This window comes from Podarcis pityusensis (genome assembly GCF_964106645.2).
Source record: "Podarcis pityusensis genome assembly, chromosome: 10".
Lineage (NCBI taxonomy): Eukaryota > Metazoa > Chordata > Lepidosauria > Squamata > Lacertidae > Podarcis > Podarcis pityusensis.
In genome coordinates this window covers 37,672,738-37,697,973 of record NC_138035.1, presented here as the reverse complement: position 1 = coordinate 37,697,973, position 25,236 = coordinate 37,672,738, and the positions used below count along the sequence as shown (strand labels likewise).

The following is a 25,236-nucleotide window of genomic DNA, read 5'->3' as shown; positions in this document are numbered from 1 at the left end:
TCGGATGAATTATTCATTGTGAATTATTCATTTAGCTCTTGCTTGTGGCACAAAGCGCCAAACCACTCCAGCCTAACTAGAAGTTTTCCATTGAGGGCCCATTATAAGTGTTGTCTCTCATTTCTACTATCCCATCCAAAGTCCCATTTTCAAAAAGAAAAGGAGGAAATTTTGGCACCACTGCTTACTACCGATTAAATCTAGTAATTTTTAAAATATTTTTTTAAAGATGCAGATTGATGTAAATCCTGTTTACATGTGACTGCTTATTTTAAAATAATAAAAATTCAGCCTTCCTTCCCACACTCAGCAGCACACAGTCCCTCCCAGGTGTAGCAGGTTCATGCAAGTCCTTAGCAATGAGATTTAACAGTACAATCCAGTACATGCCTATTCAGAAGTAAGTCTCATTGAGCGCAATGTGCTTACTCCCAGGTAAGTGGTCCCAGGACAGAAAGCTTCATTGTTCAAGAGTTTTTGGTCTGTTAGTGGCCTTGCTTTGAGTTCAGGGGGAGGGGGAGGGGTCTTTGAAGAAGCCTAATAAATACTATCACAGTGAAGTATCTGCCACACAGCTTGAAATCTATTTACTAAATTGATCTGCCAAACTTGTTTCACTAGTTTTCCCTGACAGAATTGAATCTTAGGCAGGTGAAGCTCCTCTCAGGATATAACCCAAATCAAAATACTTCCAACCAAAAGGCACACTTTGAGGCAAGGATAAAAAATATGCTGCCCTCCATGTGTTGTTGGACTACATTGCCCATCATCCTTGGCCACTAGCCAAGCTGGCTGGGGTTGATGGAAGTTGTAATCTGACATCTGGATGGGACTATGACTGTTACAAATGACATATTCATACATGACCATTTTTAACAGTGCTTTTGTGGAGTGTGCAAAATGCAGATCTGCTACTTGTGGTGAAGTGTTGCAGCTTCCATGAACCTGATTAGCTATAGATCACTCTGTTCCTGTGGATGGAACTATGCTGGTGTTAGACATAAGCATTAAACTCCTCCTACGCTGAAATAACCTGGAGGTATTTGAAGAGTGCATTTTCCTCCTTGGCTTTGATCTGCGGGGAGGGATAATCTTTGAAAAATATAATTTATGAAAGAATGAGAAGGGAAAGAGTATGAAAGTGAATAATAAAGCCTCTATGTTTCAATAATAATAATTTGTCATAATGGAGCTTTAAAAAAAGAGATGGCTAAAATGCTCTAAAAGTGTTCCTGTACAAGTATTAATTTTTGTTCTTTTCTTTCTTTTTGGCTAAACATAGAAGCATTTCTTCAAACAGCTAGACATCTGGCCTTTACTATGTTCTCTCAGATCCCTTGAAATCTTATCTGGATTCATATAAGCAAAGAGCAATCTTTGAAGTCAATATGGCACATAAAAAGCTTCTAACATCAATAAAGCCATTCAGAAAGCAGTAAATGAATGAAGGAAAAAATTCACCCTGTCCCAACCCATTCACATACACACAAACATGCTTTTCCCACCAACGCTGCTAATTTTAAGAGTAGCTGTACCTCAGGTTACTTTATAAATGGGCTTGCAAAGTAAACTTAATAGAATTCACCACCAAAAATGCATGTTGGGTCACATTTCAGGTTGTTATTTAGAGCGACAAAATTATGGCAAAAGTTTTGAGAATGGGCAGAGGGGCAGCACTCTGCTCCTGGAAAACTCAGGGCTGGCTCCAGGTCTGAGGGATCCACAGCAAAGAGGTGGACCCTTTCCTACATCAGTTGAGCACTGCAGGCTTATGTGGTGATGGCAGCAGAGCTGTGATCAGCAGCGGATAACTGGGATCCAGTGTTTTAATTTCTCCCAATCCCTCCCTAGGAGTGTCACCACAGAGCATTGTGGAGAAATTCAAATGGCAACTCCAAGCCACTCTACACAGGAGACCCAGGGCAGCTTTAACTTCAGAAATGGGCCTTAATGGACCCAGACAGCTGTCTGAGAATGCAGTATGTCAATACTAAGCCTGGAAAAATTCAACATAACACAACAATGGTTCATAGGTGGAGGGCATTACTCACATAGCCCAAACAATTTATACAGCCTGTTCAACATCCTGCCCCTATCAGTCTCTAATACAAAGATCTAAATTACTAGTGTATATATGACACCATTTTGGTTAAAAACACATACAGCCCATAGACATGATGTTTTAAAGGACAGGAGGGAAAGTGTCTGACATAATAGCAAGACAAAATTATTCCTCCTCCTTCTTTTGCCTTAACAGTAGAGACTGTAACATTTGGGAATAAGAAGGGTAGAACCTGCCCAGTAAACATCCATTAATTTTACCCCATCTTTCAAGCTTTTCAAAAGCTCTTTCGAAAGTTCGAAACTCACACTTTTTTTTTCAACCGCCTTCCCTTAAAAACAGCATGTGATTGAGCTGCACTAAAGAGATGTATCTTCAAGCATTCATCTCCTCCTCTGTGGTGAGGGAATCCCACAACTGAGGGGCTGCCACAGAGAAGACCAGTCAGAGCCATCCCCCAGGGACCATCTCTAAACTCCCATCACAATGCTCCTTGTAAGCAAATGCCTCTAAATTACTATACTCACTACAGTTTTCAATGTGCTTTATGCTTCACATCGTGCATTGCCTTGATATTTTTGATGAGTTGGCATTATATAATGTTTATATTTTATATAAATTATATATATGGTACTTATTTTTTATAAATAAGTACCATATATATGGGACGCGGGTGGCGCTGTGGGTTAAACCACAGAGCTTAGGACTTGCCGATCAGAAGGTCAGCAGTTTGAATCCCCGCAACGGGGTGAGCTCCCATTGCTTGGTCCCTGCTCCTGCTAACCTAGCAGTTCGAAAGCACGTCAACGTGCAAGCAGATAAATAGGTACCACTCCAGCGGAAAGGTAAACAGCGTTTCCGTGCGCTGCTCTGGTTCACCAGAAGCGGCTTAGTCATGCTGGCCACATGACCCGGAAGCTGTCTGCGGACAAACGCTGGCTCCCTCAGCCAGTAAAGTGAGATGAGCAATGCAACCCCAGAGTAGGTCACGACTGGACCTAACGGTCAGGGGTCCCTTTACCGTATATATATTATTATCATTTATTATTATAAAAATGGAAACAGGAGAAAAGTATGCCCTGGATCACATCCCAGTAGCTTTCTTGATGCCCTGCAGCTGTTCCCTGCAGCTGCTGTCAGCTGGAGCCCTTTATTTGCTGATTCCCAGAATCTTAGAAGTGCCTATATTTGTTCTGTTGTACCATCGCAAGTATGGTTATCCCTGTGCTCTAGTGAAGATTTGTAGGTGCTAATATAATTCTGCCAAAGCTCAAATTTCAGAATTGTTTTTGCTAGGGATAGCTTACACCCAAAAGGCAGAAGCAGCGATGGACTGCCAGTGGCTGCATGACCCCATAGACACCAATAATTCCATCATAAAGTAATTCTCTTTTCTGTTGCTACCCACCCTCCCCACTTTTTATGCCCTTGCTTTATCGAAGATTAGCAGGATTTATTTTTATCATTCTAGTTTCAACGCGATAGAAGGGCTCTTGTGAAAATCTAACATGGACTGACATTGGAGAGCAGAAACTGAAGCCACCAATTTCTTTTTTAAAAAAGATCTGGCCTGAGCAGGAAAAGGGTGAAAAACAGAGCTGTTCAAATGTCGTAATATCATGTGATCTCTTATCTTTTTAGGGTTTGGTGCGGATGTTTTCCCTAACCAGCTTTGTCACATTGCTTCTAGGAAGGTCTCTGTGCTACTTACAGCTGTGTGGCATGCAAAAAATCAGCCGAAACTATCCTGTCTGTGCATTAACGTCTGCAGGGGAAGTCCCAGTAGCTTAATTCTTTGGTTCTTAAATAAGGTGGTACTTCCTGTCAGTTACACACCCCTTTGACAACTCTACTCCTGAGGTACTCCAAGTAACAGACCCAGGGGATCACCACACCCCTCTTAACTGGATTGGGAGTTTTCTCTTTTTGTAGAAGAATCTCTCCCCTGCTGACTGGAATGAGACCTAAGTAGACTGTATCTTTCCAGCTTCTACTTCTCCTGGGTCAACCTCAGCCTCCCAGTTAATTCCTTACTCTTACAGGATGCCACACACTGTCCTAAGCTAGAGACTCCTTTCTCTAGCTTGTGAGTGGATGTTTCCACCCAGAACCAACTCTCCCTCCCTATCTCCCAACCTATTGTCCCAACCTCTATCCCAACTCTCAAAATCCTCTCCTTTTCAACTCCCCCTCCTGGAACCCCGGTTAATCAGAAGTTGCCATTCGTTAACCATTTGCTGGCAAGGAAAAAGAAAAAGAAAACACTTGGGGACCCAACCTGCCCAGCAAAAACATAATTTTCTGTCACACTTACCTGTATGGGGCAGGCTAGTGGCAAGGTTGAGGCCACATGGTTGACTTGCCAGGAGTTCCATGGCCAATCTGGTGCTCCATCATTCTCATAAATGCTTCTGGGTTAGGCTTGCTTGCCGCTGGTCTTGAGAAATTATGGAGATCTGCTGATGCCGGCCACCTGCTTTCTTGCCTTCACAGGACGCCTTGGCCTTGACCACTTTTGAAACCTCCCAATCACACCCATAAGCATTAGCCAGTCAACATCTATGAACCACACCAATGGCCACATTCACTCATTCTCCCCTTTTTAATCATTCACATTTGTGCCCCGGCTTCAACCCACAAATAACCACTGGCTTCTGAAGGTGAATTTCAACCAGCTTCCATCCACAAACATCAGCCTGCTTGAGCCTTACAAACACCCACTGACTTCTGAATGTGAAGTCCACCAGCTTCCACCCACCAACATTTGTCAGCTTCCACTAGGCCCATCACTAGATATAAGCCAATTTCTGACAATGGATATCAACCACAATCAAGCCACAATCCCTCTCAGAAAGTGAATTTGCATTACTGTCACTCCATAGCCACCAACAGTGAGTAGATCACCTCTGTCCATTTGCCAATGTGCCACTTCCAAGTGGAGGACTGGGAAATGCTGGATCTTGCAGCTGTTGGGAAAGAGAAAAAGGCCCACCTTTATATCCACTCAGCTGCCATGTACTTTTGTGATGTCACAAGTAATCCTTAACCAACAGCAACAGCTGGGGATGTACCATCATCATCTTGAGACCAGGCCTCACACTTGTGGGTGCACCTCAGCAGTGATTTACTTGTGGGCTTGCTTGTTTTTTTAAAAAAATACTTATATACAAATATCTTTGGGCCAAGTTGTTTAGGGCTTTGTGAATTAAGATAAGAACCTTGAACCTGGCCAAGCAGAAAATCAGCAAGCAGTATCAAATGACTGTATTGGGGGACTGTGCTTGTAGAAATATGTGTGCGAGGCAAAACTATACGAAAGGTGTATATTAGAAGAAATGTACACTAAAATGCTGGCACATTTTTGTGAGGACTTTAACAAAAATAATACTGTGATGAACTAAACTTAAGACTAGAAAAATGAAAAACTGAAAGAAACCAAAATTGACAAATGTCACTGGAGAGCAACAGCAGGAGAGAGCTATAGCGGATGTTCTGTCCTACTAGCAGATGTGCCATGGGTATCTAGTTACCCTCTGTGGGAATGGAATAGTGAACTAAATTCACTTTGGTCTGATCCAGAAAGGCTCTTCTTACCTTTTTATCTGCAGAGACCAACTTCTGCTCTCTCTGGGTGTATTTCTGAAACTAGCATGATGTCCATTCAACTGCCATTTTAACTGACTGGTCAGCTCAAGCGAGATATGTTTGCTCACTGAAAATTATCGTCTACAATCTCTCTCGGTTTATGAAAATGCATGGAAAATGTGCAGGTATGCATAATATATAGTCCAGTACTGGGTGAAGGGAAGAAAGAAAAAATAAATGAGGTTTCATCAGCCTCCAGCCTATAGTTTTCACAGTGTATTATGTCACAACGGTGCTGACATCAAGGTGGGAATTGCATGCAGTGCTTGCAAAATATCACTAAAAATGATCAGAGAAGGATGCTCTCATCCTAGTAACCTACATGCAATCATTACACCGCACATGCATGAATCTTGAGACCAAATTCATTATTCTTATTGCACCCTCTGCTGACTGGTTCCTTGAACAGCTTTAAGCAACTGATTTTTAACCAAGATATAGTGTGGAGCTGAGAGTTAACATCAAGAGAAATCCAACTGATGATCATGTTCGTTGTGTTAGGTGAGGATAGAGTGAGAAGCAATGTGTTTAAATTATAAGATTGGTAGGTTTGGGTTAAATGTTAAATGCAAGGTCCCTATGATTGTCGTGGAAGTTTCTTTCCTTGAAGGTTTTCATAGCAAGGATGAGGAACCATTGCTTGGAGTAGTATCTTAGGCACCAGGCTTCAAGGGGTTCATTCGCAGATGGGTCTGTAGCCTCCTGCTCCGATACACACACCACCACCCCATTTCATAGATCTATGGGTCTATGGGTCTTTATACATTCTGGATAAATTGAAATGGTGGGCAGCCACTCTGTTTGTAATCCTGACTTGGCACACCAATGTTAAATCTAAGGAGATATACAACATGCACATGCTGGACGTTGCCGACTGAGAATGGCCTACCCTTTTCATAACTTTTGGCATTTTCCATATACTGACACAGCTCACTTTCGCAGTTTGGCTATTCAGCCCCACCAGTTCCTGAAATCCTACACAGGCAGCCAGCATCACCAGGGGACTCTTCTCCCAGTGCATAAAATGCTGCCATTTTCCCTCAGCTGAAAGGAGCAGCCCTTCACAAAACAACCTGGATGACCTTACAACTGCTGTAAATTTATTATTATTATCAGAATACATGACTCTTGCCTGAATTATACTGCAAAGTCTGTCTGCACAGCAGGGCAGGAAAGCACCAAATGAGCATCATTTTGTGTTGTTGTTTTTATTATTGCTGCTGGAACAAAGTAACCGGGTTGACAGGAGATGTGTTTGTTGGCAAGAAGGCCATGACATTTTGAAAACCGCAGGGACCATCCTGCCTCACCAAACACCAAGCGTATGCAAAGAAAATGCATGCAGCCGTGGTAGAAAGGCACATCTATTGTCTTGCTGGCAGGCAGCGCCAGAATGGAGAGCATCCCAGAAATGACATACAAAACTATTTGAGAAAGTGCTTGCCAACGCTGAAAGAAAAGGAAGCAGCACAATGGTAGCTGAGGAAGAAGCAGCTGGGCTTCACAGCACCAGCCTGCATATTTCAGTTTGTATTATCCGCACTGTTTCATACAGTAAAAGAGGTGTTCCAAGGGGAATCTTTTATTTATTCACCAAACAATCTAACGTTCTGCTTCCTTCATCAGTTGATCTGTACCAAGGTTGATGAATCCGTGGCCCTGCAGGTGTTACTGGGCTCCAACTCCCAGCAGCCCCAGCCAGCATGACCAATGGTCAGGGAAGATGGGAGTTGGAGTCTAACAACATCTGAAGAGCCAAGGGTTTTCCGTTCCTGAGCTATATGAAATATCTGTGTCTTATTTATATTAATTGACAGCAATTAATTCATTTTTAAGTGCATTTGCATCCTGGAATTTCTAGTCATTCAGCTGTCATCTCTGCCCATGCTGTTAAGGTACGTCCATCTTACCACTTACTCTACATCCAGTTTTCTAATCAGGCTGAAGCTGGTTTGAAAATGCAGGAAAGGTCAGGTTGGGGTGGGAGAGGGCACCAAGCGGTGGCAGACCTGCGCCATGCTAGATTAGAGGGCAGTGGCTGAGGAGGACCACCAGCGAGAGGGAAGGAAGGAGGGAGGGAGGGAGGGGGAGGAGGTCACTCCTTCCTCCTCCTCTCTATTGTCACTTTTGCCGGGCTGGGCTCCTCATCAGCCGCACCAAAAGCTGTGCAGCCGCCATTTTGGACTGGCTGAGCTTGAATATGAGAAAAAAAGGCATCCTGACTGAAGTCCAAATGGGACAGGGGACACTTTTGTCCAAGAACAGGCAATCCCATTTTTCTAGGGATGGTGGCAACCCTGTTCACGCTGTTGTGGTTTCTGAGCCTTAGGCTATTCATGACGCACTGCCCTCCTAATATTCAAATTCTTTAGTAAAGTAAGATAATACATAAATAACACTGTATGTGGATTCCTTCCTCCCAACAAAAACAGCCAAGGAAGAAAGTAAACAAATGGTGTACCCTGCCCCTTGGAAACAATGGACACCATGCAAGCAGTGATCAAAGGCAATGCAGGCTCAGTTCCGAGCTCAAGGTCACATCAGCTTCAGTTTTTTCCAGGTTCTGTTTGTAAATGCTTAATTGAAATTGCCCCTCGACTTAGTCTGAATGACCCATAAAGCTTTGTCATGCCAGAGCATCCAGCCATTTGGGAAGACCTAGTGAAAACCTTTTTGGTAGATTCACTTGCTAGACAACAGGCTTAGTTTCTCTGTTTAACTTGGTCTGGCCCAGTAAGTCACTGAATACAGGCATCAAATAGTTGGACTGCCAACACTGCGTGCAAATACGTTAGAATTAAGGCTGGAGTCCTGGACTAACTCAATCCAGATAAGACTGAGGCACTGTTAGTGGGCAGTTCCCTAGACCAGGTAGATGGGACCCCCTGTTGTCTATGCTGTAGTAACCTCTAGAGTGGAATCTACACACAAATTTTAAAAATGCTGTGAAAATGCTTTTTAAAAAACGTTTTGAGAAATATATTGAATTTTGCATAGCTCACTTTCGCTGTCTAGTGTCACATTTGTATATTACACTTTATAACACATTTTAAGTGTTTTATTTGCAGCTGTGTAGGGACATGGGTGGCGCTGTGGGTTAAACCACAGAGCCTAGGACTTGCTGATCAGAAGGTTGGCAATTCGAATCCCCGTGACGGGGTGAGCTCCCGTTGTTCGGTCCCTGCTCCTGCCAACCTAGCAGTTCAAAAGCACGTCAAAGTGCAAGTAGATAAATAGGTACCGCTCCAGCGGAAAGGTAAACAGCATTTCTGTGCACTGCTCTGGTTCGCCAGAAACGGCTTAGCCATGCTGGCCACATGACCTGGAAGCTGTACGCCGGCTCCCTCGGCCAATAAAGCGAGATGAGCACCGCAACCCCAGAGTTGGCCACGACTGGACCTAATGGTCAGGGGTCCCTTTACCTTTACCTTGCAGCTGTGTAGCTGAATCCTAGGTTAGAGGAGGAGGAGGAGGATATAATTAAATTTATATACCTCCCTTCATCAAAAAATCTCAGGGCAGTTCACAAGATAAAAAATACAAGATGAAAACACAAATAAGTAGTTAAAGCAAAAATAAGAAAACAATAGCCACCTCCCTGTCCATAAACACATTTAAAAGCCTGTAGGATATTAATCAGCAAAAGGCTTTGTTGAAGAGGAATGTTTTCACCTGGCACCTAAAGATATATAACAAAGGTGCCAGGCATAACTCCCTGCAGGGAATGTCCCACAAGTGGGGAACCATAGCAGAAGAGACACTTTCTCATGTTGCCACCCTCTGGGCCTCTAGCAGAGGAGGCACACAAAAGAAGTGCCTCAGATGATGATTGCAGGGTCTGGGTCAGTTTACATGGAGAGATGCAGTCCTTGAGATGATGATGGTGGTGGTGGTGGTGGTGGTGGTGGTGGTGGTGGTGGTGATTACAGTGGTACCTCAGTTTCTGAGTGTCTCAGAAGCCGAAAGTTTCAGTTTTTGAACACTGAAAACCCAGAAGTACTGTAATTGCTTCCGTTTTTGAATGCACCTTGGAAGTCGAACGGCTTCCACTGCGTTTTTATCCCAATTTTCTCCATTGACTTTGCAGACTGCCCTTTGAACCTGGGTTGTCAAACATTTTGGAAGTCAAACGGCCTTCCGGAATGGATTCCATTCAACAATCGAAGTACCACTGTACTATTATTAGTAGTATTAGTATTATTACCCGTCCACCTGACAGTCAGTCCCGAGGCGCTGAATGCATTATTCGTCAAATTCAGCACTTTGAATTGGGCTCAGAAACTGAATGCATTATACATCAAATTCAGCACTTTGAATTGGGCTCAGAAACTAATTGGTGACCAGTGCATTTGGGCCAGGACTATATGCTCAAACTGTCTTGCTCCAGTAAGCAACCTGGCTACTGAATTCTGCACCAGCTGAAGTGAGCTTCATGGCTGAGTAGGGATTCAAACTCTGATCTCTCAGTAAGGTAAAGGTAAAGGTACTCCTGACCATTAGGTCCAGTCGCGGACGACTCTGGGGTTGCGGCGCTCATCTCACTCTATAGGCCGAGGGAGCTGGCGTTTGTCCGCAGAGAGCCTTCGGGTCATGTGGCCAGCACGACTAAACCGCTTCTGGCGAACCAGAGCAGCGCACGGAAACACCGTTTATCATCCCGCAGGAGTGGTACCTATTTATCTACTTGCACTTTGACGTGCTTTCAAACTGCTAGGTTGGCAGGAGCTGGGACCAAACAACGGGAGCTCACCGTGTTGCAGCAGAACTATACGAAACTATACTGGCTCTCTTCTCTTGGTCATTAGTTATCTGTATTTTATTTAAACTAAGATATATAATATTTCCTCTAGAGATGAATTTTTCTTGGCATCTAATATATTACTTGGGGGCACTTCTCAGCTGCTTGTCATAATACATATTTCAAGGCAGATTTGTGATCTAATACCTTTTCTTGAGGATTGGTGTTAGTATATAATACTCTGCGCCATGTATCTAAAAAGAAATAGGCAATGTCAGTAGGAGTCAGTAAATGATTTGTTGCCATCATAGTTATAACTGATTTTAGATGTATAAAATGTCCCTTCTGTGCCGTGCCCTGTGCTGCTTTTCACAAAGGCACAGAGTATTTTGTTCCATGCGTTTTAATGCATCTGCCTTTGCAAAGCTAATGCAGTACTAGAAATTGCTTTCTGTGGCAATTCATGTTTTATTGATACAGTGCACATAAAAGTAATCTTAAATATTTCAATGCAGTCAAGAGGTTAGGTAAAGAAAGGAAGTCCCATCCTCCACCCTTGGAATTTTCTCAACTTTCATTCCAGATTACGATTTTCTCCCCAGAAAAGATGAAAATGTCTTTGTTATGAGTCGTAATGCAGGAATCATTTCTTCCTTCTTCATTTCTTGTAATGAATAAGTATTTGGGATCCACGTGGTTACTGGAGCTTACTGGAAACAGTACAATCCAGTGAATTAAGTGTTGGGTATGGTTATGGAAAACATGAGCTCAAATTACAGTTATAGATTTGTTGCCTTTGGGCAGGAATACAAATTGACTGCAATTCCAAATTCTGTGGCTGGCACAATCAAATTCACAAGGTTTGCTGCAAATGGATGGTAAAAATAACAAATCTAAATCAGGTCCCTAGAGACCTTCTCTGGTGCCTGTGAGGCACTTCTACCTATTCTGTGGTGTGTGGGTGTGTGTGTGCACGCGCGCATGTATATATAATTTATTTATTGGATTTATACACCGCCCTTCATCAGAAGATCTCAGAGTGGTTCACAAGATAAAAATACATGATAAAAGGTGAGGGGGAGGGGTGTGAGGAACAAACAGGATGCATGCTTCTGAAGGAAATCTCGAGAAGATAGAGGGTTTGGGGTGAACCTGAGAGAGAAAGTTTGGAATTGGGCGTCCTGGGAGAGCAAATGGGTGTGGGAGAGGGAAGAGAGAGAGAGAGATTTTGGGGTGAGTTGATTAGCTGAAATGAGTGGTTTGAGAGGCAATTGTACAGGAATTGATTTGAAAGCTGGATCTGGGTAGGAGATTAATTTGGATTTGACCATCCTATTAACTGCTCTATCTAGTTCGGTATTGCCAATGCTGATTAGCTCTCCAGAATTTCAGACAGGGGGCATTGGCAATACTGAACTAGATGGAGCAGTGGCTCTGACACAATATAAGGCAACTTCCTTAGCCGTGGGTGGGGCCTGATTTTAGCATCAATAAGATTTCCCAGATGTGGAGAGCCTTCCTTGTCTTATTCCACACACACCCCACTCCCCCAATGGCCAATTATCTCATCTCTTTTCCTCCCCGCTCATCTCCAATATTGTGAACTGGGATGCAGGACAAGTGCTTTGGATGATGAATTGTTGGAAGGACTCAGCTACCTTCACCTGTTTACCACTTTTCATGTGAAAACAATCTCTGTCCATTCTGCAATTCAAAGGGACAAATGGTAAGTGATGCAGTGGCCATTGTTACATCTAGTTTATCCCTAAGGAAAGCAGGATATTCCAATAGCTGTTAAGGTGTAAAATAAGGGGGAATGGAGAACAATTCAGAGTCTTTTCACGTATGCTTGTCATACGTCATCTTTTTTGTCAGTTGGCCAATGTTTGAACATAATGGAGAAGAAGTCACACCGATGGAGTTCTGCCTATGATAGTGAAGGGATGGCATGACTAGCTTGCCGCAGGAGAACAGCAAACCCTGAGCAAAGGCCTGGTCCACAGACTCTGCCCCGAGATATCCAAACAGAAACTTAGAAACTCATATACAATCCAGCAAGTTCTGCCTTTATGCAGGCCTTGTTTGTTAACATAAATGGACTACACCAGATTGGCTGTGTGGCAATTCTGTTTACTTTTCCTTATGGTTATACCCTCTGGTATAAACACATCTATTTCATATTACAGATATTTCCATATGCCTTGTGGAGTTCTATAACCACAGATACGTTTGCAGAATTTCACAGTTTTCTCGTCATTTGAAAAACACTGTTAGTAATCGTAAACTTTCAAGCAGGGAGGCCTAGCAACTCCTTAGAGAGGGTCTTGCCTCTAAGGATACAGGTCACTTCTTGGTTCACATGGAGAAGCTGTTTTCAACAGAGCCCAGTGACAGAAGCGTACAGCTGTATTGAGGCAGCACCGGGTGTTGAATTTTTGCACCCGGGGCAACTGCCCCTGTGCACACAAACCCATGCTACGCCACTGTGTCAATGGTGGGCAGGGGCAGAGACAAAAAAAGTGCAGAGCAACAAATGCACAATTTACCTTTGTTCACAGGGCTAGTTTCCTCTCCCTCTCTCTCCCCCATCTTTCTCCCCCATCTAGACAAGCAAGAGGCATGATCAGCGTTCAAATATGCATTTATAGCCCCGCCAAAAAACCCCAGCTGAGGTGTGAGGCAAGAGTCCGTGAGGGGTGTGACCTGTGGATAGCTCCATGGACCAGCCGAAGAGAGCTGAAGGGCTGCTTTTGGTTCCTGGGCTTGAAGGTCCCCACCACCACCACCACCATGAAAGAAATTATAACCAGCAAGGGAAGATCAGTCTTGGCAGGTCTTGGGAAATGAAGACAGGATACTGCCAAGGTGCCTGGTGAAGAAATGACAAAAGGGGGCAGGGGGGTTAAAAAAGGAGAGAAGAAACTGTTATGTATTGAAGTTATCACCCTGGCCACCAGGGGTATCATGCATATAGTTTTCACTCAGGTCCACGTCAGTTAATTTAGTCGGGAAACCCTGGGTTGTTGTTGTTACAATGTTGACTGCCGGCTGCCTATAAAAGCAGGCCGGCTGAGCTGCTTGCTGTTCAGTTCAGTTCCAGCTTACTATAAAGAACCACTTGGAGACATCTCTGTGTCGTTTGCTTTGTCAATCCACTACTTAATAGAAACTTATCATCTGCCACCTCATCTGCACAGTAACCTTCAACCGCAGCCAAAGCCTCAGAATTTCTACAGGACCCCAAAGAGCATTCTGATCTTCAAGGTCTGTTTTTGTCCTTCGCCCCTGTGAAATTGCCCCTCCCCCACACAAAAACATGAGCCACATACATCAGGCCAGCATTAAATGCAACTGTGTGACTCACCACCTCCTTGTCAAACAGATCTCCTTGATCCACCTTTTGCTTTTGCTCCTCTTCCCTTCCCTTGCCTGCCTTGTTGTGTTGCTTTTCCTTTGTAAGCCTGAGGGAAGAGGCAGGCTAGTTCTGTTTTTTTCACTGATGTGAGCCACTTTGAGAGACAATATTCATCTGAAGAGGGAGATAAAGAAATAGACTGGTTGAATATTCCGCACCATTTCTTTAGACAGTATGATGCATTCTAAGTCATAGTTGAAGTTTGATTCTAGAATTTAGCTTCTTTCTATTTATGATTATTTTGCTTGTTTTTGGTGGTTGCATATGGAAACACAAACATATCCAGTTATTCTCTCATGCTTTGCTTCTACTACATAAGCTTCACCTTAATTATTCACATTCATATCTGGAGGGAAAGAGGGAGGCTTTTTATAGCTTTGCAATGGCCAAGTTTCCTCAAGTTAGATTGTGTTGTGAGCCCATAATAAGCAGCTAGAAAGAACTGCAAATCTCAAGTGCCACCAAGATCACCGACAAAGCAAGTCTTATATTTTAATATGTGTACAGCCCTTGAAACATTCTTGGCGCTTTAAAAATATTTATTAAGGAAAATATCTGGAAGTGCATGAGGCCACCAGCTTGCTGAAGATATAAGCAGGACTAGGTCTGGTCATCACCTGGAAGAGTGACTGCTTAGAAACCACCAGAGCTTGGAAGGAACTAGTTCAGTTTAACTACATTCACTAAATGAGATTTTTAAAAATCTCCAAACAGCACCTGAAAATGGTTCCCATAATTGCCGAGTGAACTGAATGTGAATTAATTTCATTTGGGGCTAGAACCTTGAACAATTTCTCGTTCATCTTCAAGGTCTTTCTCATACATGTGTTTAAGAAAGACTATTTCACTCTTTAAGCTTAAAGATTATGACTGTAGGAGTAAATAAATTAAATGATTCACATTCCACTGCATGTGTGTTTACTTAGTCTTCTTAAGTGTATTTTATGCTTCAGCACAGCAGCTTGTAACATTTTCAGTGCTGGGGGAAAATGTGCCAAAGGATCATTTGAATGAACTTGAATTGAACCGAGGACCAAAAGTGAAACAAACTGGTTTGGTTTTGTAAAGGGACAAACTTGGCCTGGAATTAGTTCCTTTATAACATGGACTTCGCAAGTTCTGAAAACTACACGTCTCCTGCCTTCGGTTCCATGAAGCAAGAAACGTGGGACTAAACATAAGAAAAACCGAATAGCTAATAAATAAATGATAATGGTTAGTAGTAATATGGATGTGCTACAATGAGAGACGAAGAGAGTTCTGTGGCCTAGAAAGCTTCTTCCCACCCACTGGTTGATAAGTAGATTGCCTTCCTGCCTCAGGCAGCTTTTGGATGACATCCACTGTCAAACAAAAGAATTGTTTGGCACTAGAATCTGACCAGGCCTCCACTCCTCGTGTGGTTTATAATCTCATATGGAGCTTTTCATTAAAATATGCCGGAAAAAACTTTCTTCCTTATTCCATATGTCACATTGGAACAAAACCTCCAGTACCCTGTAAGGCAGCAAAGCTAACAGCATCCAATTAATACAGGAAGTGCCATCTTCCCTCCTCCCCCCCCCCCCCCGCAATTATACTGAGTTTGTTGAGGCATTAACATGAGAAGGATTTCAATCAGGTATGCATCCCCAACACCCACCCCATACTGGGCACAATTTGGCTTTGGAGTCACTTTAGAACAGAGACTGGAAAAGAGCAGTTAATGTGAGATTTATTTTAAAATGGAATTTACTTGTGATTTATTTTTTATTTTTTTATTTTTTACTATTCTGCATTTTCACACACCCAAAAAAACAACAACTATGGATGAATTTCATTTCTGGACAAAATGTTGTGCATAATGACAAAAGCATCTGAGTTCCTTAAATATCTATTTCCGTATGCTTTGAGCATTATACTAAGAAAAAATAGGGGGGCACCACTGAAAAACACATGACTGTTTAAACTTTTAAATGAATGTACACTTGGAAGCTTTTCCATAGTATGCAAAGAAGTGATGGGCTATGGGTTTTTCAGAACATTCTGAGACGTTTCAATCAAGAATAGACATTGAAAATAAAGTGGCAATTATTCATGGATTGGGAGGGAGAATGAAACCTAATGAAGGGAGTTGCAGTGTAGCAAGTAGATGCCACACTTTTTACCTTCCCATCTACCCCATGTGTTGTAGTCAGCAAAAATTTACTCAGAGTAGGCCTGTTGAACTTAATGGACCTAACTTTGTTAATTCAGGTCGGTCTGCTGTAAGTAAAACTTAATTGAATTACACCCCACACATTTAAAGCACATGGAGTGGAATTCTAAGTTTCCATTAGTGAGAGCAATACTTCATGCCTGATATCCCCTCTTCTTCCCTCATGTGTCATTCTGGGGTTTCTTCTGACCTTCCCCTGAGCTAATTTTGGGGGCAGAGTGCTCAACAGGGTGAAAGAGAGCAAAAGTGCTGTCTCCCACTAGTACAACTATTTATTTGGGGGAGTCCATTTATGCCCCCTCCACCTCTCACACAAAGAGGGCCCCACTTTGTGCCAACAGATTCTCACCATGGCAATCTTCCTCGCTCTTGTGGAAGAAGGTGTGAGTGTGTTGGTATGCATTTAAAGTTACAAGTCCCCAGCCAAACACTCTGCCAGTTAATGAGCTTTGGATCCAAGAACTGGCATGCTCTTCTCCGCTCACCAAGACGTGTAATTAAGACTGCAGTTGGTCGGCAAGTTACTGCTTGTACCGCAGTGCATTCACGCAATCCATAGAGCTTAGGTTGTTTCAATCAAACCCCCAACACACACACACCACAGAAAACTTTATTACCCTCTTGGAGGCATAGAGCAGTATATAAAAGAGCCATTGACTTTAAAGCCTGCTTTCTGTTACTTCAAAAGTTTGACAAGCCCTTTACTTACAAAAGGTTATGGTTAGCATACATGATAAAGTTGTTGACGTTGTTTACATTATCTGCAAGAGGCCTTGAGTTACTACGGTTCTGTTCTGAGAAGCTAAGCATCTTAAGTCAGTCAAACTGCACTCATGGCATCTAACTCTGCTACTAATCTCCCGAAACTAGCATGTGGTTGCAAGAGCAAAAGTAAACAAGGCTTTGAAACCTTTGAAGATTTGTAATCAGAACTCTTGTATTCTTGGTAATTACCAGATAATGAGCAGTTAAATGTTTATAACTACCTTATTTCTCTTATAGTCCTACAGTAATTGTGTGTTTATTGTGAAGGAACTAGGATAGGATATGCAATCATTTTATATACCTATAATCACCAGGACCCCCCATGTGGGAATAAGGCAAGCAAAGGAAAGAAAGCTATTTTTAACACTGGAGACCATCCCTAGTGTCATCACTGCATGGGTCGCCTTGGAGAACCATAAACCATCTTCCAGCATTTAGTCATTCTAAGTCCTACTGCCAACCTGCACCCTAGAAATAACTATGCCAGGCTGTGGGATTGGGAAAAAGCATAGTCGGAGGCCCCATTCGCACCATACATTTAAAGCACTATGATGCCACCAAAAACAGTCATGGCTTCCCCCAAAGAATTCTGGGAGCTGTCGTTTGTTAAAGAGTTGTTAGGAAACCCCATTCTTTCCTCACAGAGCTATAATTATCAGTGTAGATTCCCTCACAGATCTATAATTCTTCACAGGGAACTCTGGGAATTGTAGCCCTGTGAGGAAAATAGGGGTCTCCTAACAACTCTTAACACCCTTAACAAACCTCAGCTCCCATAATTCTTTGGGGAAAGTATCACTCTTCAAAGCGATATTGTAGTGCTTTAAATGTACGCTGTGAATGTGGCCTAAATGGATATCTGCCAAGTTGCCCTTGCCACATCTACATGGTTGCTTTAGCAAGAACATACCCAAGCAATGCATGTGTCTTGAGCACACCCAACCAACAAACAGCCGGTAGTTTAATACTTTATTGACAAAACACAAATTTACAGAAACTCCAGAGGGGCATTAAACACACACACATTTCTGGAGTCAGCTGACACCCCTCCCCAGGCTTATGCTTTGAGCTGGACTGTTTACTCCCATGATTTTCTGGGTTAGGGGAGATTCGAATTATTATTTTTCTGTTGTCAAAGACAGTGGTACCTCGGGTTAAGAACTTAATTCATTCTGGAGGTCCGTTCTTAACCTGAAACTGTTCTTAACCTGAGGTACCACTTTAGCTAATGGGGTCTCCCACTGCTGCCACGCCACCACCGTGCGATTTCTGTTCTCATCCTGAGGTAAAGTTCTTAACCCGCGGTACTATTGCTGGGTTAGCGGAGTCTGTAACCTGAAGTGTCTGTAACCTGAGGTACCACTGTAACATGGAAATGAACTCTATACATGTACTATAGAACATTAGTTATCCAAAAGTGGCTTTGGTGTCATGTGAAAACTTAAATATAATACAGCAATTAACAGTTAGAGAAATTGAATAAACTGCTGTGCAAACACAGGTCTAGTGGGATACCACACAAGGCATCAATGTATTAAATGCATTTTGCAGTCTTTGAAAACACACCTATCAGAAAAGCGGCATGGAAGAGGGACCGACCAAGGCTTTGAAAGATGCTGTGCTGCCATCTGGTGGTCTTTAGATATGATGGCCCTTACATAATATTTACATTTATGACAAGCATCATTGTTTTAAGATGATTTGTTTTAGTTACAAGACAACAAAAACCTACAGAGTCTCTCCAAACAGACACCACTCTGAGGCCATGAAAAAGGAACATGGATGTTCATGACTAATGATGCCTTCAACGCTCTGAAAAAAATATCATCTGCACTCAGCCAGAACATGCAATTAATTAAAAGAGCAGGTTGTTGAGGTTACCTGCCAAATTCTATCAATGTACATTCCAGTAGCAATACAAACCTTAAAATAATTTCATAACAATAATGCCTCGACAATCTGAAGCATCAAAATATGTTAGTAATGAGGTTAGTCGTGTCACGTCTTAAGGGAGACTGTGACAATTCGTAATAACAGAGGAAAAGAGATACTGGATGAAATGTAACAGCACAGCTGAGATTATCATAAACACACCATAGGCTATTTGATAGTTCTTTGTTTTATTTAATTGCCCTGACTAGGATCAATCATGGAAAGAGTGGGCCCTCTATAACTTTTCCTTGGAAAATCCCACCCCCTCAAAAAAATGATTTAATTGCAGCAAATGGCCTTTTTGTGAGCAAACAGTACCTTGAGGGGGCCTGGTTTTCAACCCTCTCATGACACTATGATTCTAATCCACATTTGCACATACCCCTCCAGAGCTCCTATTTTAAAAACAACAAGAGAGCAACATGTTTAATGTTCCATCAAATTTGGCCTTCATTTGTTTCTCCAGAACAATAATTCAATGCATCACTATTTGGTACCCACAGATATACTGAATACCTTTCCCTTGACTCTCCCTCTTATCATGTGACCTCCAGTTTGACAGCCTTTTCTTGCGCTACTACATCTCCTCTCTCTCGTTGGCTGTGGGGGGGTTTGGAAAGCATTAAAAAAATGTTGGCACATGTTTCCGGTGAATTGTCTGTTTGTGAGAGAATGAAGTGCCATTGAGGAAGATGACGTCTCAATTTCTAACAAGACTTCCAGATATTCTTATGGAATAAAACTAAGAAACGCTCCCTCTCTCTTGCTTAATGTCGAATATAAGAGTGGGTCTTCAGTCTTTCCTCAGAAGCCCTTGCCTACACACAGAGAGAGAGTGAAATGACTCTACACATGTGCACACACTCATACCAATACCTGAAATATGATCCCTTGTCATTCCATACATAGAACAGGTGGAGTTATACATTGCAGACAGTAAACTTGTGGTCAATTTTCAGACAATCAGTTCAACAATAACAACAACATTTATACCCCGCCCATCTGGCTGGGTTTCCCCAGCCACTCTGGGCCGCTCCCAACAGATTATTATTATTATTATTATTATTAAAGCAATAAAACATCAAACATTGAAAACCTCCCTAAACAGGGCTGCCTTCGGATGTCTTCTAAAAGTCAGATAGTTGTTTATTTCCTTGACATCTGATGGTAGGGCGTTCCACAGGGAGGGCGGCACCACCACCGAGAAGGCCCTCTGCCTGGTTCCCTCTAACCTCACTTTTCACAGTGAGGGAACCACCAGAAGGCCCTTGGCACTGGACCTCGGTGTCCAGGCTGAATGATGGGGGTGGAGACGCTCCTTCAGCTATACTGGGTCGAGGCCGTTTAGGGCTTTAAAGGTCAGTACCAACACTTTGAATTGTGCTCGGAAACATACTGGGAGCCATTGTAGGTCTTTCAGAACTGGTGTTATATGGTCTCGACGGCAACTCCCAGGCACCATTCTAGCTGCTGCATTCTGGATTAGTTGTAGTTTCCACGTCACCTTCCAAGGTAGCCCACATAGAGTGCATTGCAGTGGTCCAAGCGGGAGATAACCAGAGCATGCACCCTCTGGCGAGACAGTTCAAGACACCAGACAGAATCACAGGAGCAGGCCCTGACCTCAAGTAACATCCTCCCAAAAGATTGCACTAACAGTCCCTACAAACTCTATACACATAGGCTTGTCTGCACAGCTGAGGATCCTGCTGTTTTGCAGAGCTCCCTATCATACATAAATGGCTTCCGTGTGCCCGGCCTTAGGCACACAGGGATTGTTCTCACAGTCTAATGAATGTGTGTAACCAAGGGTAGGTTCTCCTGCTGCAACCTTTCCCCCTACAAGCTGTGCAGTCCAGAAACTAAAGACAAACCTGGACTACAGATCATGCTTTGTTGTGGATGAAACACACCACAATGCCTGGTTCAGACACAACTCTAAACTAGGGATCATGGCTTGTTTCCTCTCAGAATGAGCCAGTAGGAGAACAGCAGGTGCAATTTCACTCATGCACACTAACTCTAGCATATGGCTCGCTATGACACATGAACACACCATTAGACAGGCTCAAGAAGCCAATAGCTGCTCAGTTTTTTGGTATGATTTTAAATTTTGCTTCTGAAGAAAGTCTAGGTTTGGTGTATAATGATCCTGTTCAGAGTCTTTTAAAGAAAGCGTATATTGAAATTGCATCTTTTGACCTTGGACAATTTAATAATACCTCACAAAGCATGAGAAAGGGTACTTAACAAAAGAAATATGACTGTTTGTTTGAAAGCGCATCTGTGTGAATGAATGAAATCAATGTTTGAGCTGGAAAAGCGTATTTCTACAGGTTCATAAAGCACCAACACAATTAATTCTCACTTTACATGTTCTGCAGAAGAAAAGCAATTATTTACAGATGGTTAGCTATCATTTTAATCAGAAACTACCATTATTTCAAAAGAAAAGTAAATTTCTGCCTGCATAACCCATTTCCTGGGTTTTCAGGAAATGAATGAACCCAATAACATGACACAACGTCAGTGTCAAAGCAAAACCCACTCGTATTTGCAAACACAAGAAATGTCAGGTTTCATGCATGGAGGCACACTGCTAATGTTCTTGTAGCACTCTTTTGTTGCTATGAAGCTGATCCATATGCTTGCCAATTTTAAATATCACCTCTCAGAAAGGAGCCTTTGCAGTCCTATGTGCCATCTGCTGCTTGGGATGGATGACGACATACATTTCAGTATTGTGTGTGCGCTTTGTATTTTACACACACACACACACACACACACACACACACACACACTGTGGGGGGGATGAAGTGAAGGAATATCTTTATCAATCTTTGTTTACCTGTATCCTTTAAGATGTTATTAAAAATGGGAATTTTGCAGCCTTTATTAATGAGACTTCAGATCCATCTGTTAACAGTGTAAGTTTTTTTATTCAATTCAATGGGACTTAAAATTGGCTGAATTGTACCCTATTTATTGATTTATAAATATTGTAACAAAAGTTGGGTGCCACCCCCACTCTGCCGAGTGGTAGCAAGATTCTGGTGTGTGTGTGGTGCTCAGTTCCTTTGGGGAACTGAAACATGGCTTTAAGTAATGTGGTTTATTTACCTGTTTGCACCTTCAGCCTGCATGGAGGGAGTCCAGATCTTACAACATAGTCATTTCAAGAGGGGCTTGTCCCCCACAGCGATGCAGCCCTGGAGTCAAAGGCATCTCTCCCAGACAGCCTTCAGACAACCTGCCTATGATGGATCCCAATCTTTCTTTTCCCCCTCCTTCTTCCCAGCACACCTTGCTCTCTCTTTTCCTTGGAACCCACACCCCATCACCATGGCAACCTGTCACGGTCCAGTTCATGGGCGATTGAAGTCCCGGCAGGGGACATCAGGACTGGGGGCAAGATGGCGGGGTGGGAGCAGGAATGGGGGTCCAGAAGCCAGGAGTCAGGAAGCCAAGAGTCTGAGGATCAAGAAGCAAGGAGTCACGAAGTCAGGGGTCCGAGGATCAAGAAGCAAGGAGCCAAGGAGCCAAACACAGCAAGGCAGGGAACGTGTTGCTGTGGAAAAGAGCCAAAGGGAAATGCTGACCTTATATCCCTTCCTGGCTCTTGCCACCAGGTGCTGTGAGTTACCAAATGGCCTCACCTCTTCAGAATAAACTTAGGAAGGCCCCAGTCCTGCAAAGTCCTATTGGTCACAGGGCTTGGCTCCTGCACGCACACCTGACACATCCTCTGTCTGCCCAGGTCCAGGTTCTCAGGTATGCCATCAACCCCTTTTGGGTGTTCAGACCCAGAGACCTTCCCCCTAAATAAAGTCACACTTGACTCAAATTTTAGTTTTGGTTTTTGGCAGAATTCAGGCCACAACTTTATTGATTACAGAAGGTGAGTGGATGCATATGCTCTGGTTCGACTAGCTCCCTGCACCCTTGCAGACAGTGCTGACCCAGGGCACCAGCATAGGTCAGTCAAGGGTGAACCCCTGGGAAGGCGAACAGCTGGGAACAGACTATGTTCACCACCCAGATGCCCCCCTAGACTCAGGCATGGGCACAACCGCCTCTCAGGGTTTGACCAAACCAGTTGAGTCCCTGGATTCCTTTAACGGAATACCCTTCACATAGGGATGGCGAGACCATTCTCCCATCCCTATCACCTGAACCAGTGCATATCCGCAACCTTACAAGTTGTGACAATTTGCTATGCGGCAGGCGAAACCCAAATGGCAGCAGCCAATCAGCCAAGTGGGGAAAATTCCTGCCGTGCCTCTGTCCCAACAACAGAGGACACACAACATAGCAAGGTCATTCGCAAATGACCTAAAAGTAGGGAGAGGTGGTCAGGTGTTCTGAATGCATGAGCCGAAAGAGGAAGCTCTGGGTCACGTGCATGGGTATATATAGGTCCCTCGATCCATTTGGACTGCGCCCCATTGGCCAGATGAACCCAACATCGAGGAACCTACCAATCAGGTGTTGTGGCTGTCCAGTCTCACCCACCCACAACACAGGAGTTCGTTCTCCAGGTCTCACTGCAACACCTTTTAGGGAGGACATGATTTGTCATGTTAATGGCTCTATCCCAGGTGAAGACCTGGGTTGGAAAGGAAGCTTGGCCTATCCTTTTCCACCAGCCTGCAATCTTCCCTTCAATACTCCAAGTAACCAAAATCCTACCATTTATTTTCTAGATAAACTTGTTCTGCTCTGTCTGATAGCACTCACCATTTTTTTGTCAAGGTGGAAGGATTGGAAATCTTCATGAAGCTTCATATTTGAAATCCTGTTGAACATGATCTTTGACATTTTGCTTTAAAAAGCAATACCGTTCCCAGTTTAGGAAATACAAATCTTCTCCCAGATTTCTGTTTAATTGAAGTTGAAAACTCTCAGCTGTATGCTGAAGAGCAACAATGTTTTGAATGATGGCAGTGTTTTTGAATTTCCGCTTTCTCCTATTGCCACTTAAATAATTTGGTAATTCAGCATTTTTTTTATTTGCTAGCATGCCAAACTGGATGACACTTTAAAAAATCAGGTATGCTTATCTGTGCAGGAAGACTGCTTCTGGGTCTGTGGTGAGCCAGACCACCACCTACCAAACAAACAAGGACATAAGCATGCAATACGGATACTCTTTACTTCAGCTCAGATAAGGCTGCTGAACCATTTTCTTTGCTTCTCAGTTTGTGTCTGTAACAGTTCAAATCCAATCTGGTATTCAGTTGTGGTGGCTGGTGCTCATTAGGTATGTCAGAAAGTCAAGAGACCGACAGCAGGTGGTGCCAGAACCAATGACAGGTAGCGCCAACTAATCTTGATTTGTCCCCATCCTCTTCCCTACAAAGGCAACAGAGATTCTGAGGAAGAGGATGCGGACAAAACAAGCACCAGTCAAAGACCCCTCTATTTTTCTCTGGTCCTTTAGTCATAATTTCCTCATCAATTTTATCTGGCGTTTAAGATCTTCACGCCATTTAGGTCTTGTGGGTTTTTTTACGATCATTCGGGTTTGTTTACGGTTTGTTTTCTTATCCATTTTCTTATTATGTCCACTGTGCTCTTAGAATTTTTATTAACAGACAAAATAAGAACAGCTACAATAAGTAAAGAGAACGTTGTTTAAAATGCAGGTCTCCTGATGTCACTGACATTTATGACATCTGCGCACTCTCAGCTGAAGATTTTGGAGAGCTGGCTAGGCCTTGGCTTTTTCCAGAACCTTCCTGGGAGTTGAGTTTTGGTTTTGTTATCATCCAGTTGCTCTGGAGAATCTCCTCATCACCTGGAGCCCATTTTGGTCAAGCAGAGAGAGGGGACTGTCAACATGTATTCTGTGTGTTCCTTCCTCTTACACAGTAGGTTTTGGATCCAATTCTCTGCAGTTAATTATTTTTTTATAAAACGTTGCTGCCTGGTTCTGTTCATACACTGAGCTTCAACCAGTTGCAGGAACATTTTTTATAACATCTTTGTCGGCTGCATTAAAGAACAGATTATCAGAGTCCACAGCTGATGTTTAACTTAGTTAATCAGGGATCACGTCCTACTTGTATAAGCAAACCAATTATACAAGCTCACTGGGCAGAGAAGCTTTCCTATCAAGTATCCCCTGTGGATGGATACAAAATAATGTGAAAGCAACAGATTAGAGATATTGGGAACACTCTCTAAATTTAAGCTCTTTCCCCGGATATATCTTTATGCCAGATCAGCCCAGTTCAATTTACCTTTCAGTGTCCTGTTCCAAGTTGCAGAAATCGCAGAAGAGTAAAGAACGTCAGTATATTTTTTATAAAATGTAAATGTAGAAAAGGAAGCTCTGGTTACAGCTTTTAATAGCATACAGTCATTCACCTCTTCTGCTCCAAAGAAAGACTGATACAGATAGTATGCGGCAAGGGGTTGCATTTTTCTGAAAGCTGACCAAACCTTTCAAGTTGCTCTGACTTTTGGGCCAGGAATCAGAC

The 25,236-nt window shown here is 43.0% G+C and overlaps 2 long non-coding RNA genes across 8 annotated transcripts in view; one reads left to right on the top strand and one right to left on the bottom strand.

Moving 5' to 3' along the window:
• Positions 1-21,957, bottom strand: part of LOC308457565 — a 146,697-nt gene extending 124,740 nt beyond the window's left edge. For 3 of the 7 annotated variants that reach the window (XR_013976991.1, XR_013976992.1, XR_013976993.1), the window contains exons 1-3: positions 5,657-5,851; positions 4,967-5,028; positions 4,377-4,584 (exon numbers count right to left, since the gene is read on the bottom strand). This is a non-coding gene — a long non-coding RNA (uncharacterized lncRNA). Of the gene's footprint in view, positions 1-4,376; positions 4,622-4,931; positions 5,029-5,656; positions 5,852-13,809; positions 13,975-21,874 lie in introns of those variants that run through there. The other 4 variants (XR_013976989.1, XR_013976990.1, XR_013976994.1 and 1 more) reach the window with 4 other exon arrangements.
• Positions 413-13,604, top strand: LOC308457576. The gene is made up of 3 exons (XR_013977012.1): positions 413-435; positions 12,061-12,171; positions 13,052-13,604. It is a non-coding gene; the product is annotated as an uncharacterized lncRNA (long non-coding RNA).
• Positions 21,958-25,236: the final 3,279 nt, after the last annotated feature.